This window comes from Eriocheir sinensis, chromosome 14 (assembly GCF_024679095.1).
Source record: "Eriocheir sinensis breed Jianghai 21 chromosome 14, ASM2467909v1, whole genome shotgun sequence".
NCBI classification, from domain to species: Eukaryota; Metazoa; Arthropoda; class Malacostraca; order Decapoda; family Varunidae; genus Eriocheir; species Eriocheir sinensis.
Genome location: NC_066522.1, coordinates 8,473,044 through 8,486,727, shown reverse-complemented (window position 1 = coordinate 8,486,727; position 13,684 = coordinate 8,473,044). Strand labels below are relative to the sequence as shown.

The 13,684-nt window shown below is 37.6% G+C and overlaps 1 long non-coding RNA gene across 5 annotated transcripts; it reads left to right on the top strand.

The window, feature by feature from the left end:
* Positions 1 to 12,748, top strand: LOC126998414 (uncharacterized). Of its 5 annotated transcripts, none has more exons than XR_007752828.1 (18): positions 1 to 160; positions 4,028 to 4,070; positions 4,281 to 4,319; positions 5,371 to 5,408; positions 6,048 to 6,099; positions 6,614 to 6,684; positions 7,045 to 7,089; positions 7,253 to 7,402; positions 8,001 to 8,183; positions 8,370 to 8,470; positions 8,657 to 8,757; positions 8,942 to 8,991; positions 9,271 to 9,320; positions 9,544 to 9,593; positions 9,834 to 9,878; positions 11,565 to 11,596; positions 11,807 to 11,841; positions 12,490 to 12,748. It is a non-coding gene; the product is annotated as an uncharacterized LOC126998414 (long non-coding RNA). The 5 variants fall into 5 exon arrangements; XR_007752825.1 differs by having other exon boundaries at positions 8 to 160; positions 7,253 to 7,302; XR_007752827.1 differs by lacking the exon at positions 8,657 to 8,757 and having other exon boundaries at positions 8 to 160; positions 7,253 to 7,302.
* The last annotated feature ends 936 nt before the right edge of the window (positions 12,749 to 13,684 follow it).

Sequence of the window (13,684 nt, the reverse complement as noted above, 5' to 3'; positions counted from 1 at the left end):
AATAATTGGTAGTTGGAACCTCTAGTGGCGAAGGTGCGGCGGCGCGACGCGGCCTCGGCCTACTCGGGCGGCGGCGGCGGAGGGAGCAGGACGTCCACGTGCACGCTGCGGGCCCCCCGTGGTGCATCCACTCCATCCGTGCCCTCGTGGCTGCCAGCAGGTGAGGGGTGAGGGGCGACGCCTTGGTGGTGGCGGGCGGCGGGATGAGGGGGCCGCGAGGCCTTGTAGTGGCGTCTTGCTGCCAGCCTGTGGGGCGGGCTGGGGCCGCCTCGTGGGGACGGCATCGGGGGGCCACGTGTGGGTTATTTCCTCGTGATGGGATCCGGCAGCCCCAGTAGGTCAGTAGCGCTCTATTTCAACTTCTGGCGCCCGCTATGGGATGGTGGAGGTGGTGGGTATTTGTAGGAGGAACCACGAGGTGAGGGCTCCCGACTCATTCCATCAAGCAGCGCGGGTTTGCTTCCCTGCTGGCCACCCCTGCTGCTCCATAGCATGGCGAGGAAAGTGCAGAGAAAGTTGGATGGGCCAAAAAAGTTGCCACGCCAGCCCCTGAGTTCATAAATCAAGCTGGGATAACTAGGCGTGACTATATGGGCTGGAAGGATGTGCCATAAGCTGTGTTCAGCCTTGAAAAATCAGCATATTTCATGAATATTCTCACTTAGATTATGCTGTCCAGGTTTGGTGCCCACACTACAGAATGGACATCAACTTGCTAGAATCAGTTCAGAGGAGGATGACCAAGATGATTCAGGGGCTGAGGAACCTCCCATATCAAAATAGGCTGAAACATCTAAACTCACGTTTACTAGGGAGACGAAGACTGCGGGGAGATCTGATAGAAGTATTCAAATGGGTCAAGGGTTACAACAAAGGCGATATAAGTAAAGTACTGAGAATTAGCCAACAGGATAGAACTCGTAGTAATGGATTTAAATTAGAAAAGTATAGATTTAGGAGAGATATAGGCAAGCATTGGTTTAGTAATAGGGTGGTGGGGGAATGGAATAGACTGAGCAATCACATAGTTAGTGCAGGGACGATAGCTTATTTTAAGAGTAGACTGGATAGCTACATGGACGAGGACAACAGGTGGCAGTGAGGTGTGGGTGCAGTAAGGTGACAGGGTACTGGATGCGTGCCTAGTACCGCCGGTATAACGAGGATCAAGCCTCTACCTGTAACCCCTGTAACTACACCTCACCCACCATGAGTAGTGGGGGGGATTCTGGAGCTGCCCTGTGTAGGCCACCCGGCCTCTTGCAGTTTCCCTATGTTCTTAATTTCACTATAATCTACGCTTTCCAACAATTTTTCATGATGTTTAATGGTGATTATTTTTTGTTACCCACAAGTCTTTGCTTGTAAATTAAGGAAGTTTACATTTACCTCTTGGCCAACCTTTTTGTCTGCCAAGGCTGGTAGTAAAAAGCAGGGTATTAAGCTAGACCAGCAAGATTATTAACCATGTGGTTCAGCCACATGGTTACTTTGGTCGATTTTGCCTGTTATTGGCACAGCTGAGGTGGGCCTCCACTAATTCCAGGCGCTTCCCCTTCCCCTGCTCTCTGGATGATTTCAGGCAGGGTTTAGCCAACAATCATGTTGAGTCAACCTTATTAGGCTTGGTCAAGGTAAGCTTTTGGTGCAATACATGTAATACTGGTAAAATACACAGTGACTGGTCGTGGATATATTTATTTGCACAATAAAATGTCAGCTGATTGACATTCAATGCTTTGCATGGAAAAAAAAGTGATAGAGCATCATGCCTTACACGAAATTAATATTCATTATCTTGGAATTGGGTCCTTCACTGAGCTCCACCTGCCATCTGGTGGCCCTGGTGGAACTACCAAAATAAATGCTTGTGGCATAGGTCCAAATAATTTTTCTTACTAGTTTTTTGCTATTATTTAGAAATTACATTTTTCTCATAGCTATGGTATACAGACACGTGACTTACTTGTAGTATTTAAAAAAAGGGAAATGCAAGAAAGGAAATTTGAATATATTTTTTCCCCACAAACAATCGTCATATGCTTTGTTGTTTTTTAACGTTCCATATAGTGAATATAATAATACAAGATGCAAAAGATATATGTATATTGATTTAAATTAGAAATATGAAGTAAGTATAATTCTTGTTGCTGGCAGCGTACAAAATATTTAGCAGTGTAAACAGCCTCCCGTGCTCTTGATTGGAGAGACGAATGCATTTTGTTGAGGCAATGGTGTGCCAGCTGGAGGAATGTTGAGTGTCAAAATTTTCAACACCGCCTTTCATCACTACTAAGATTTTGAGAGCATGACACTGCCATACTTGTTTGACTTCTCTTTTCTTGCATGATGGAAATATTTACCAAAGAGGCCACTGATGCATTCCTATTAACCACTGGAAGGAGTGTAGTAGGATATATCGATGGATGCTCTTATTTTGCCAACAATGTTCATTACAATGACATGAATAATGTATGGCACTCAGACTTTTTGGTGTAAACATGAGTGACTTACAACTGATGTTTTCCTAGTTTGGTACAAAAAAATGTCAATTAAGCCTCGCTGGACCCCAGCTGGTTGCAGGCAGAAGCTTGAGCAAGGCCACCAGACAGATGGCAGGTCCAACTCAGTGAAGGACCCAGTTAGACTGCATGAGCCTCCAATATTTTTACCCAGAGTTACACCCTATTCTTGTGGTTGGGCTGCCATATTAGGGTAGACTAATGGCACTCAAAGTAAGAGGAAATGGGACAAAATCCCTCCAGGACAAATACAATATTTTTCAGTAAATGTCATTATGCATTTTCAACTAAAAGAACCCCACTAACCTAACATAGTAATCTATTGCCTATAGCAGCCTTGCATGCAAAACTTCAAAGAGGACTAGTTATATTTTTTTAGTCACAAGGCTATGTATGTATAGTAGGTGCTATTTTTAGAGCATTGTGGTTAAGTAGTATCCAAATTATGTATTACCTCCATCAAAAATTGGCCGTGACAAGTTTTGTCTCCGGCTTTTGCACTGATGGGAGAAAAATTGAGAACACCAGCAGACCCTAGCCAAGCCTTGGTCTTCCTCAGAATGTCTCGTACAGTTTATATTTAATGTAGTTTCCTTGTATGGTTACAGATGGTATAGAAAACCCATACTATATGATTAATACATTAGTGTAGTGACTTGGTAGAGATGAACTTAACAACATTCTTAACAAAATAAGTAAGAGTAGGAACTGCACATAAGCAGACAACAGTTAGCGACTGAAGCGTAAAGGTTGAAAATTTGGGTGTCCTGTGAAAACTGGATTTTCCCCTACATAAGTAGAGTGGTGTAATCCTCATTCACCGGCGAAATGTCCAGCAGAACGATTTGCTGGTGTGCCAGTTCACCGATACCGTCTAGAAGCCATGAACGCATTTGTTTACCCAACACTGATGGCACTGGTAGTAAGAATGATGCTAGCATAAGATAGGTTTTTCTTTTCTTTAATTGTTGTAACACGTTAAAACACTAAATAAGGGTAACAAATTGTTTTTTCATCGCTAGGGAATTATTCGTACGTAGACAAAACATTCAAGATATCACCCACTACACTATTTTTTACGTATCTACTTTCTTCCTACTTTCTCATACTCATTCTGCTACTAATACATATTTTCTTACATATCTACTTTTTTCCTACTTTCTCATGCTCATTCTGATACCAATATAGTTATATTTTTTGTAACTCACTTTTACATAAATATTTAAGCTACGCCTTCTTACTTCTCACTTACGGTTCGCCGAGGATTCGGCGAACCGTCCAGAGACCGTCGGGGAAGTCGCACGTCGGCGAACCGTCTCGCAACCGTCCTGTCCTCTTGCTACTTCTACCACAAAGTGCCAGTCTACTATACACTATATCCTTCATTAACTCTTAACATTTTTTGGTATTTCTTTAATCCAGATTTAATTGTAAATTCTTGGTATTAGTTACAGTATGTCATTGGTTTCTGAAGTTAATAATAATTTTATATTTCCTTATTTCAGAATACCAGCTCAGGTGACACGAAACAGATGATGAGCTTTCCATGTAAGTATTTTACTGAGTAAAGATTATCCTTGTTAGTATTTTATAAACCAGCTAGTGATATAGATTAATATTGTTTTTTATGATGAAATTATCCATTAAATCAGACTAGAGTCTCTGAAAACTATTGACGATTTGGTAATCTGAGGCATTGTTATTATTTTTGATTTGATTTTTATATTCTCCTAGTAGCTATATTTTTTTTCTTTACAGGTAATATGAAAGAACCAATGGAATTTCAACCACCTCCCTGTAAGTATAGAATATTGCTACAGTTACAGGAGCTACCAGTATTTTTTTCTATTAGAATGTTTCTCTATTCAGCTGAGCAAGTAGTATGTGAAGTCATGAAATGAATACTGTTGGTTTTTGGTTACCAAACAAGTAAAAAAGTATTGAAGGCTTGAATGTATTCCTTGCTTAATTGCTCGACTTGTGTATGGGCTGCATTCTGCATTTAGATGAAAGATGTCAAGTTAATTTCTCATTTGTTTGTAAGTGATTGGCATTTTTTATTCCTTATTATGGGTTATGTGTTGCTGCCAGAGCTGTTTGGTGGCCATTCTGAAATAAAGCAAGTTAAGGCAACTCCAATGAGGTCAGATATGGTGCCAATTAATTGCTTGCATAGACGACCACTGCTGCAGTGATGAGTGAACACTGAATTGTTTTTGATAAAGACTAAGGAAATTTTACCAATTGCTTCATCTACAATGATAGTTATATAGGAGGCCACCAAACTTTCAAACAATTTTTTCACAAATTTGAGTAAAAGGCATTTTTGTGCTTCAAAGCTTTTTATAACATTACGGTAAAATTGTATTACAGTAATCCCTCCTGTATCTGGACATGCTACATAAGGATACCAAGCCTTAACACTGTTATGCTAATTGAAAAAAATTGGTTAACACAAATAATAGCCATGCATTGTTTTCCTAGTGTCTAGCATTACATTGGGTATTCATGATGTGATACCTAAAATGCCACTTTTGGATGTAAGAGATGTACACAAACAAACCCCAGGAGTCAGAACTATGATTGATGTTTGTGGTGTTTGTTTTTTCCATTTGATTGATCAGCAGCATTGTGCTATTTGTAGGGTTAGAAATTATGAAGGTTTCACATGTTTGTGAAATATGTGAACGTGATGATAAAGGAGAATTGGTTCGCACTTTCTTGTGCTGAGGTAATGATGAATTTCTCCTGCCTGTCTGAGTCGTGCTTGTTGTAAAATTGACTTTTTACATATTGAATCATATAGTCATATACAAGGATTTTAATTTTTTTTGTTTTGCTTTTACAGAGAACCAAGTCTCAATCTTGGAAACTGGATTATATTATGTAAGTGCCATCCGATTGTATTGTTTACATCAAAGTAATGTGGATTGATACAGGTTTTAAGTTTGATTTTGCTTTGCTTCGTTTCTGGAAGATGATAGCAGCAACATTTATATTTGTTTTTATGTAATGCTTTTTTTCATCAGCTCAATGAAAAAAAAATCATCAGTTTTAGACTAGCCTCTGACCATTATTTGCAAAGATAGGTTTGAAATCTACTCTTATGTATATTATAGTTAGAGCTTCAGAACGGTGTGAGGTAACAAGGTTTGATGCATCTGCTAAAGTGAGATGTTTTGAGATAGGACAATTGTTACAACCATTGGATATCAGCTGTTTCAAATGATGACTCAAGCTATTTGCCCAGTGGGAGATCAAACAAAGATTAACCAGCAGATCCTGGCACATAGCCTGGGCCTCTTTAGATCATCTTTGACAAATACAAAACTTTTTCTCATGAAGATTTTCCCATTTTGTTTTATATTTTTAGCATGAAGTAATTGCTTAGCATGATTACTGATTTATTATTATTATTTTTTTTTTTTTAATTTTTAAAAAAAATTTCCTTGACATTCATTGAGCTTTCTTGACAGTTTTCCTATAGATGATCTGGGGTTCAATTATCACTTATTTTTCTCACAGGAAAGCTGAGGGCTAGATGACTGAGGAAGCCTCCTTGATACGTCTGCTTTTGGTAAGATTTTTATGAATTTTGAGGTGTCCTACTCAACCATTGTTAATCAGCTGTTTCAATAAATGACTCAGCTATTTGCCCAATGGGAGAATAATATAAAGATTAACCAGCAGATTCTAGCATTAATCAGCTAGAGCCTCTTAGATCGTCTCTAACAAAGGATTTTAAGAATCTTAGTTTTAATTTTTTTTTTTCTTTAGGCTTATAATTTGAAAAATTTACCAGCCCATATATAAAAATTTAAAATATTTTTAACCCTATTGTGCACCAAAGTTATAAGTTTCATTTCCAATGTCTTGTCCATTGGGAAGTGTCTGTGCACCTTGCTTAGTAGGTAGGGTTTTTTACCCGAGAAATTTGTAAGTAGGCGCACATTAGATATCATTAGTTACAAGGTATTTTTAATTTATAAGGTGATAAGAAAAACTATAATGAAAATAATTTATTGTAGTGCATCTTAATTTGTGCATTCTTCCACTTATGAAGTATTATAATATTCTTTCCCCTCTTACAGACAATGGACATCGTCAAGAATTACCAAAATCGGTCCACATCAGTGTTGGTTTTCAATGCGAGTTGAGAAATGTAAGTTATTTAAAAAAAATCTGATAATTCTCTCTCTACACACACACACACACACACACACACACATATATATATATATATATATATATATATATATATATATATATATATATATATATATATATATATATATATATAAATAGCATTTCCAGTTTTATGAGCATGTTGTGGGCACTATAGTTCATAGTCTATTAAAAGAAGTAGTTGCAGTATCTTAAGATGACAATAAATCGACGACGGTCTTCAGAATCCAACGCAACTTGTCTGATGAAATTTTCGTTGATACTGACTGCATGTGAAGTGTCTCGTATTAATTTTTGCTTTCTTTGCTGTTATTTTCATGCATTGTTTCCATTGCAGGTTTGATTACTTTGCAAAGGAGGGACAGGAGGAGCAGTATGGCTGGTATGTATTAAAGAAAAAATTATTTACAGTTCACAATTCCATGATGTTACTTTACCATCTTTCGCCTGAGATTTTTTGATGTCAGCTTCTTTACTGAATATTGTTGCTGATTTCTTTATTTTGAATATTGTATGTATTGATCTGATCTAAGTTTCCTTTTCAGATATACTGTGCTTTGAATGAGCGCATGTGATGAGGCCTCCAGTGGCAGAAGTGAGTTGACCAATTTAAGGAAAACGGGATATCAGAAATGTCTGGACTTGCTTAGCTAGGAGCTACGGATCCAGCTTGAGCGAATGGACTGTAGCTTTAGGTAAACTACAATCTCATTACAAATATGTTAGAAAAGCAAATAATAATTTCTCAAAGAAAACTTCGCAAGACTTGTACTGGTTTCTTTCAGTAGCCACCAGTCAGTCAGTTTGACACTTCTGATATCTTGAATAATGTCCAACTGTCCAAAAAGTATTGAACATGCAATTTCCAACTTAAATGTAAAACTAATGAAAGAGTGTATTGCAACATGGCACATTTATTCTCATGAAAGTATGAATGTGACTGGATGTGCCCATCCCCATTCATCCATCAGACATGTTGGAAACCACTTGTTTGATCAGTATCTTGGGGTATAGTAAATTAAGCACATGAACCAGGAATGAGTTTCTGATTGACTTTTTCTAATACTTGTGTGGTACAGTTTATCTATTATCATATTTCATTTCAAGTCATAGTAACATTGACATGTAACATGGGGCCCATAAAAGTAATTTTAGGGTTACTCTGCATGAGAAAGTCAGAATCCTTGTATTGGACAATCATGTGACTCAGTTCGAAGGGCTTTAGAAAATATCACAAAAGGAGGAGTTTTCTTTGGCAGTTGAAAGAATCTAATTGTAAAATTTCTGTTGCAGATGGCAGTGAAGTACAAAAAAATTATCCAGATGCTGTCCAGAACTTCAATCAACCTGGGGAGTTGCATGAGCCCAGCAAGTTGCATCATGGCAGCCACGCCAGGGCTGATCACCCTCAAGAGAGCCTACTGGTGCCATGGCCTGCACATGATGAATAAGGCTTGCTACAGAGTCAGTGTCTGGGTATGTATTTTATGGATTTGTTGTGTGTGATGTGTATTTATGATGACAACATCTCGACGACGGTCTTCAGACATCCAACGCACTTAAAACTGTTGATACCCAGTCACTACTGATAATGCATTGATCAGAGGAGAGTATTGACTAGGAACTGTGCCATCTATATTGATTTTCTTTTGTTTATTTCAGAATAAAAGCTGCATAAAGTTCTTCAGAATTTCCTCAAGAGAGCCTACTGGTGCCATGGCCTGGACATGATGAATAAGGCTTGCTACAGAGTCAGTGTCTGGGTATGTATTTTATGGATTTGTTGTGTGTGATGTGTATTTATGATGACAACATCTCGACGACGGTCTTCAGACATCCAACGCACTTAAAACTGTTGATACCCAGTCACTACTGATAATGCATTGATCAGAGGGGAGTATTGACTTGGAACTGTGCTATCTATATTGATTTTCTTTTGTTTATTTCAGAATAAAAGCTGCATAAAGTTCTTCAGAATTTCCTCAAGAGAGCCTACCGGTGCCATGGCCTGCACATGATGAATAAGGCTTGCTACAGAGTCAGTGTCTGGGTATGTATTTTTTGGATTTGTTGTGTGATGTGTATTTATGATGACAACATCTCGACGACGGTCTTCAGACTTCCAACGCACTTAAAACTGTTGATACCCAGTCACTACTGATAATGCATTGATCAGAGGAGAGTATTGACTTGGAACTGTGCCATCTATATTGATTTTCTTTTATTTATTTCAGAATTAAAGCTGCAGAATAAAAGCTGCATCAAGTTCTTCAAAATTTCCAAGGTATGTTTTATCAGTTTCATTTATTATTGTCATAAGAGACAAGATACAAATTTTTAGGGAATGGAAGGAAAGTGGTAATTTTTCATGCTCACATTATTATGGAAATTGTCAACAGAGGGACAGGACTGGTAATTGTGTATCAAATAGATGATGACAACCATATTTGATGCCTGACTGATGATGGAGGCTTCAAATCTTACCTTGGAGAACTGAGGAATCAACACCATAAAGTTACTGCAGTGGTGTAGCTTGCACTCACACATCCATCTCTTGTTACAGCTCAAGCATAAGAGCCCGTGGATGGAACTCAAAGCAGTGGTGAACAAAAGGTAAGCAATGTAATACTTTTGGGTGTCTGTTAAAATTTGGTGAAATCCATGAGGTGGGAAGATACGACTAGTAATTGTATATCAATTAGATGATGACAACCATATTTGATGCCTGACTAATGATGGAGGCTTCAAATCTTACCTTGGAGAACTGAGGAATCAAAACCATAAAGTTACTGTGCAGTGGTGTAGCTTGCACTCACACATCCATCTCTTGTTACAGCTCAAGCATAAGAGCCCGTGGATGGAACTTGAAGCAGTGGTGAACAAAAGGTAAGCAATGTAACGCTTTTGGGTGTCTGTTAAAATTTTGGTGAAATCCATGAGGTATTTACACTTGAAAAGGATTGAATTTGGAGGTTTAATCATTTAAATATTTACCGGATGATTTTCTTGCGATTTTGATACTAATGAAACCAACCAAAAAATCACAATGTCTGATCAATTTTTTAATTTTTTTATTTGCTCTGAAGTGCTACACATGCATGGTAATTATTCATTGTTTCTCTTCAGCTAGATGGTTGCGCTGGGCAATGCTGGACAGCAACTACTCAAGAGGTCAGTATACAGAGATTGAGTGGCTCAAATGTCATTACACCTTGTTAAGTTAGTATTTTTGCTGGTATTGAAGCCCCCCCCTCCCCATCAAAGTAAGGCTTAAGATATTGTGTGTCTTGGACGATGAGTGTTGCATTACATCCGGGAGTAAAGCATAGGAAGTGTACAGATGGGACAAAATGTTGAAGGGCTGTGACAGTCTAGCAGATCCTACTCACCTTGGCAGTGCCATGTGACTAGAAAACACTGATGGCAACCATTGTTACTTGTTTTAGTGTTGGTCTTGGTGTGGGTCGCAGACTCCAGGGTGTCATTTGTATGGTTTGTCATTCTCCAAGGGTAATAAAGTTGTAAAACCAGTAATACATACAGTATATTCCATTAGTAGTGTGAGGTTTAACTACCCAGTCCCTCTACCAAGTCTTGGTTTTGGTCATCAGCTGGCTGATGCTAGTCAAATGGAGACTTGAGTAATAAACGTACAGCAGGTGTTCTTAACTTGGTCACTTTCTGCATGATGCTGTTCTTACAGTATGGTATGTGTACGGTATGGAATAAATATTAAAATATGGTGCTAGTCCAGTATTTTTGGGTAGATGTACTACAGGTCATTAAACAATCAACAAAATCTTATTAAAATTGGTATAGGTAGGATGTTTTAATTTTTCTTTGGAAAAAAATGAAAAGGTGCATCTTTGGTGCCATTGAATGTGATACTTGCCTTTGATCCTGGCCTTCAATACATCTTGTACGTCGTTAGGAAAATCTTTAGTTGGCTAGATGGCATCAGCGCGCAATAGCTCATAGAGGTCTTCCGTACCTCTATAGAGCAATAATTATGATGCTAAAGTAAAGTTCACCTTACCCCGCTTGTTGGATTTATTCCTTCTGGCTTCAAGATGAACGACATTTATGAGCATAAACCTGTTTCTTGATTTCGCAAGATATACTGGATGTCTTATTGTGTGGATTATGTCTGCATAATGAATCTGGATACTGGGTTCGCTTGCTTTATGATTGGGTTACGTTCTTTAAATAGGGATTGGATTGATTGTCAGTAGCATTACAGCATGGGTATATGCTCCGAGCTACCATCAATTAATGAATTGATTGTTAAAAAATCACCAGCAAAATTGAGCATTCATCTGCAAAAAAATAATTAAATTTAATGAATTGTTTCAAACAAGAATTTTATGATGCTCATCCAAGAGTGTAGTGAGGTGATTAACCAGGTAGCAGCGACGGGCCAAATTTGTGGCTTCACCGCGTAGCAGCGACGGGCTAAAATTGTGCCATGATATTTACCTCCCAAAATAGATTACACATAATCTGATCACAAATGTTTTGATATATATTATGAAATGGTTTGTGTGAGGGGTGATTTTCTCATTTTTCTTGCTTGGAGGGACCATTTAAAAATACGATCCCCGCTGCTACCGGGTTAAACACGGATGAGGGGATGAGACTGAGCACAGTGTGGGCAAGGGAAGCTCTCCCATGTGAGACTGATTTTGTGATTGCACTAATGTGTGGCAGTGTTCATGTGAAGGCATAACACTTACGTGAACGTAGCAATGGTTGCCTTTATTAAAATATTAGGATTTGTTTTAGGTTTGGCCTTCCCACCATGTGTTTGATGTGGGGAATCAACAACATAAATTTTTCTAATAATGGATTACATTTCAGGTTGCAGGAAGATGTGTCAAACAACGGAGGTGGTATGTATATTTTGTTGTTGAAATTAATAAATTTAATTTGTTGCAGCCAAAGGTTCATATTATGGTTGGAATACGTTTAGGAAAACTGGGATGAATTTTTACCTTACCTACCTTGAGGATAATGAAAATACATATAATACTGATTATGTAAATATTTTAAGAATAGCAATATCCTTTATAAGGTAGTAATGGTATTGTTTATTTCCTCAGGTTGTGTGCTGTAAGGAATGATTCTTCACCTTGAGGTGAGTTACACACACACACACACACACACACATATATATATATATATATATATATATATATATATATATATATATATATATATATATATATATATATATATATATATATATATATATATATATATAAATATATATATATATATATATATATATATATATATTAAATGTTAATCCTTATCTTAGAAAATTACTGTTGACATCTTATGTAGACAGTCTGAGTAAGAAGTTTTTATAGCTTATATTAGTTTGTCGCTCAACAGGGCATTTAAATGTAAATGATCTCTAAGCATTAGTGTTTCAGAAAAATGTCCAATATTTATACTTTTCTAATGAAGGAAATGTATACTTGCCCTTTGTTTTTGTTTTAAACTCAATCAGGGCTTTGAATGTTGCCTTTCTCTTTGTTTGTTCCTTAATGAAAGAACTGAGTGGAGTCGTCAGCAATAAGTGAAGCTGAAGGTACATGTGAAACACCAGGTGAATATCAATGTAGGTCATCCTAATGGCTTTAATGATGACAGCAATCGACGACGGTCTGCAGATTCCAACGCATTTTAAGCTGTTGAAACTCTGTTGATGCTGATTTACTTAAATAATACCATAACGCTTGTTATGTATGTTGTTGTTTCAAATGTGATTTTATTTCAGGTTGTGGTTCAGAGAACAGGGCAGGTATGTATTTCTGCAAGAGGTTCATTGTAATTTGAAAGGTCTAGTATTATTTAAAATTTAGTCAAGACCTGTGAAGATAAATTCCATTGAATTTTTTTTTTTTTTCCCATAATGAATGCTATTTTTTAGTTTCATAACTTTTTTGTGAAAGTGAAAAAGTAGGTAGGAATTATAAAAAACTGAAATTTGTTGTATTGTGTAATGTATATTTATTTAAATAAAACCCTGAATTTTCTCTTCTTTTTTATGGAGTACAGCCTATATATGACAGAATTTGTATTCTTAGTAGCTAGTTTTGCACCGGAGTGCAATATTGTGGGGTGGCCGAGTGGTTACTGTGTGACACGGTGTCCAGGAGGACGTAAATTCGCGTTCTGCCTGCCACAAGCTGGGAATTTCAATCGTCGACGAGTGCCCTAAGACTACCCACAAGTGTCCTGAAGACCACCCTATCAACCCGGGCTCTAGATTCTTTTAAAAAGAGGATCAAAAATGAGCTAAAGGGGACATCATTAGTCAAGCATAAAAGTTGCGTAAGGGAGTCTTTGATGGGAGCGAGGGGTGGCTAGCTCGTATGGGATAGGTTTGGGGAGCGTAGGGGGTTCCAGCGGTTAGGCCCTATGATTTATTTACTAAAATATGATTTATGTAAGTTTCCAAACAGGCATTTGAATTGATTGTCTAATTTTCAGTCATTTGATTTGAAGTAAATATAGAAAGCTATTAGAAATTTCAGCAATTTGTTATGAAAAGCTTGAGTATTGGATATTTTTTCATGTCAGATTTCACTAATATTTATTTTCTTCAAATATTAGAAAATTTCCTCAGTTTGAATAATTGAAATTTTGTTTCTCTTCCAAATGACACTACGGAATGTAACGGCATTTATAGTTTAGGAGTAGTAGGAGTTGAAAGCCAAAAATCTACTTTTCGAGATAACGGCTGTCAGATTTCTTTTACCCCGTGTTTTACCATGAGTTGTATCTTTTTAATACACGTGGAAGTTTTGTATGCAATTGCATGTGCCTTCCACTCCGTAGAGAATTGCATAAAGCATCTGATTCCGCCTTCGAAAAGTTACTATTCGCCCGAGGGCGAGGACAGGAGGCGCCGCCTCCTTCATTGTCGCCAGATTTCATGTCTGAACTAAAAAAGGAAGCTGCTAAAATGC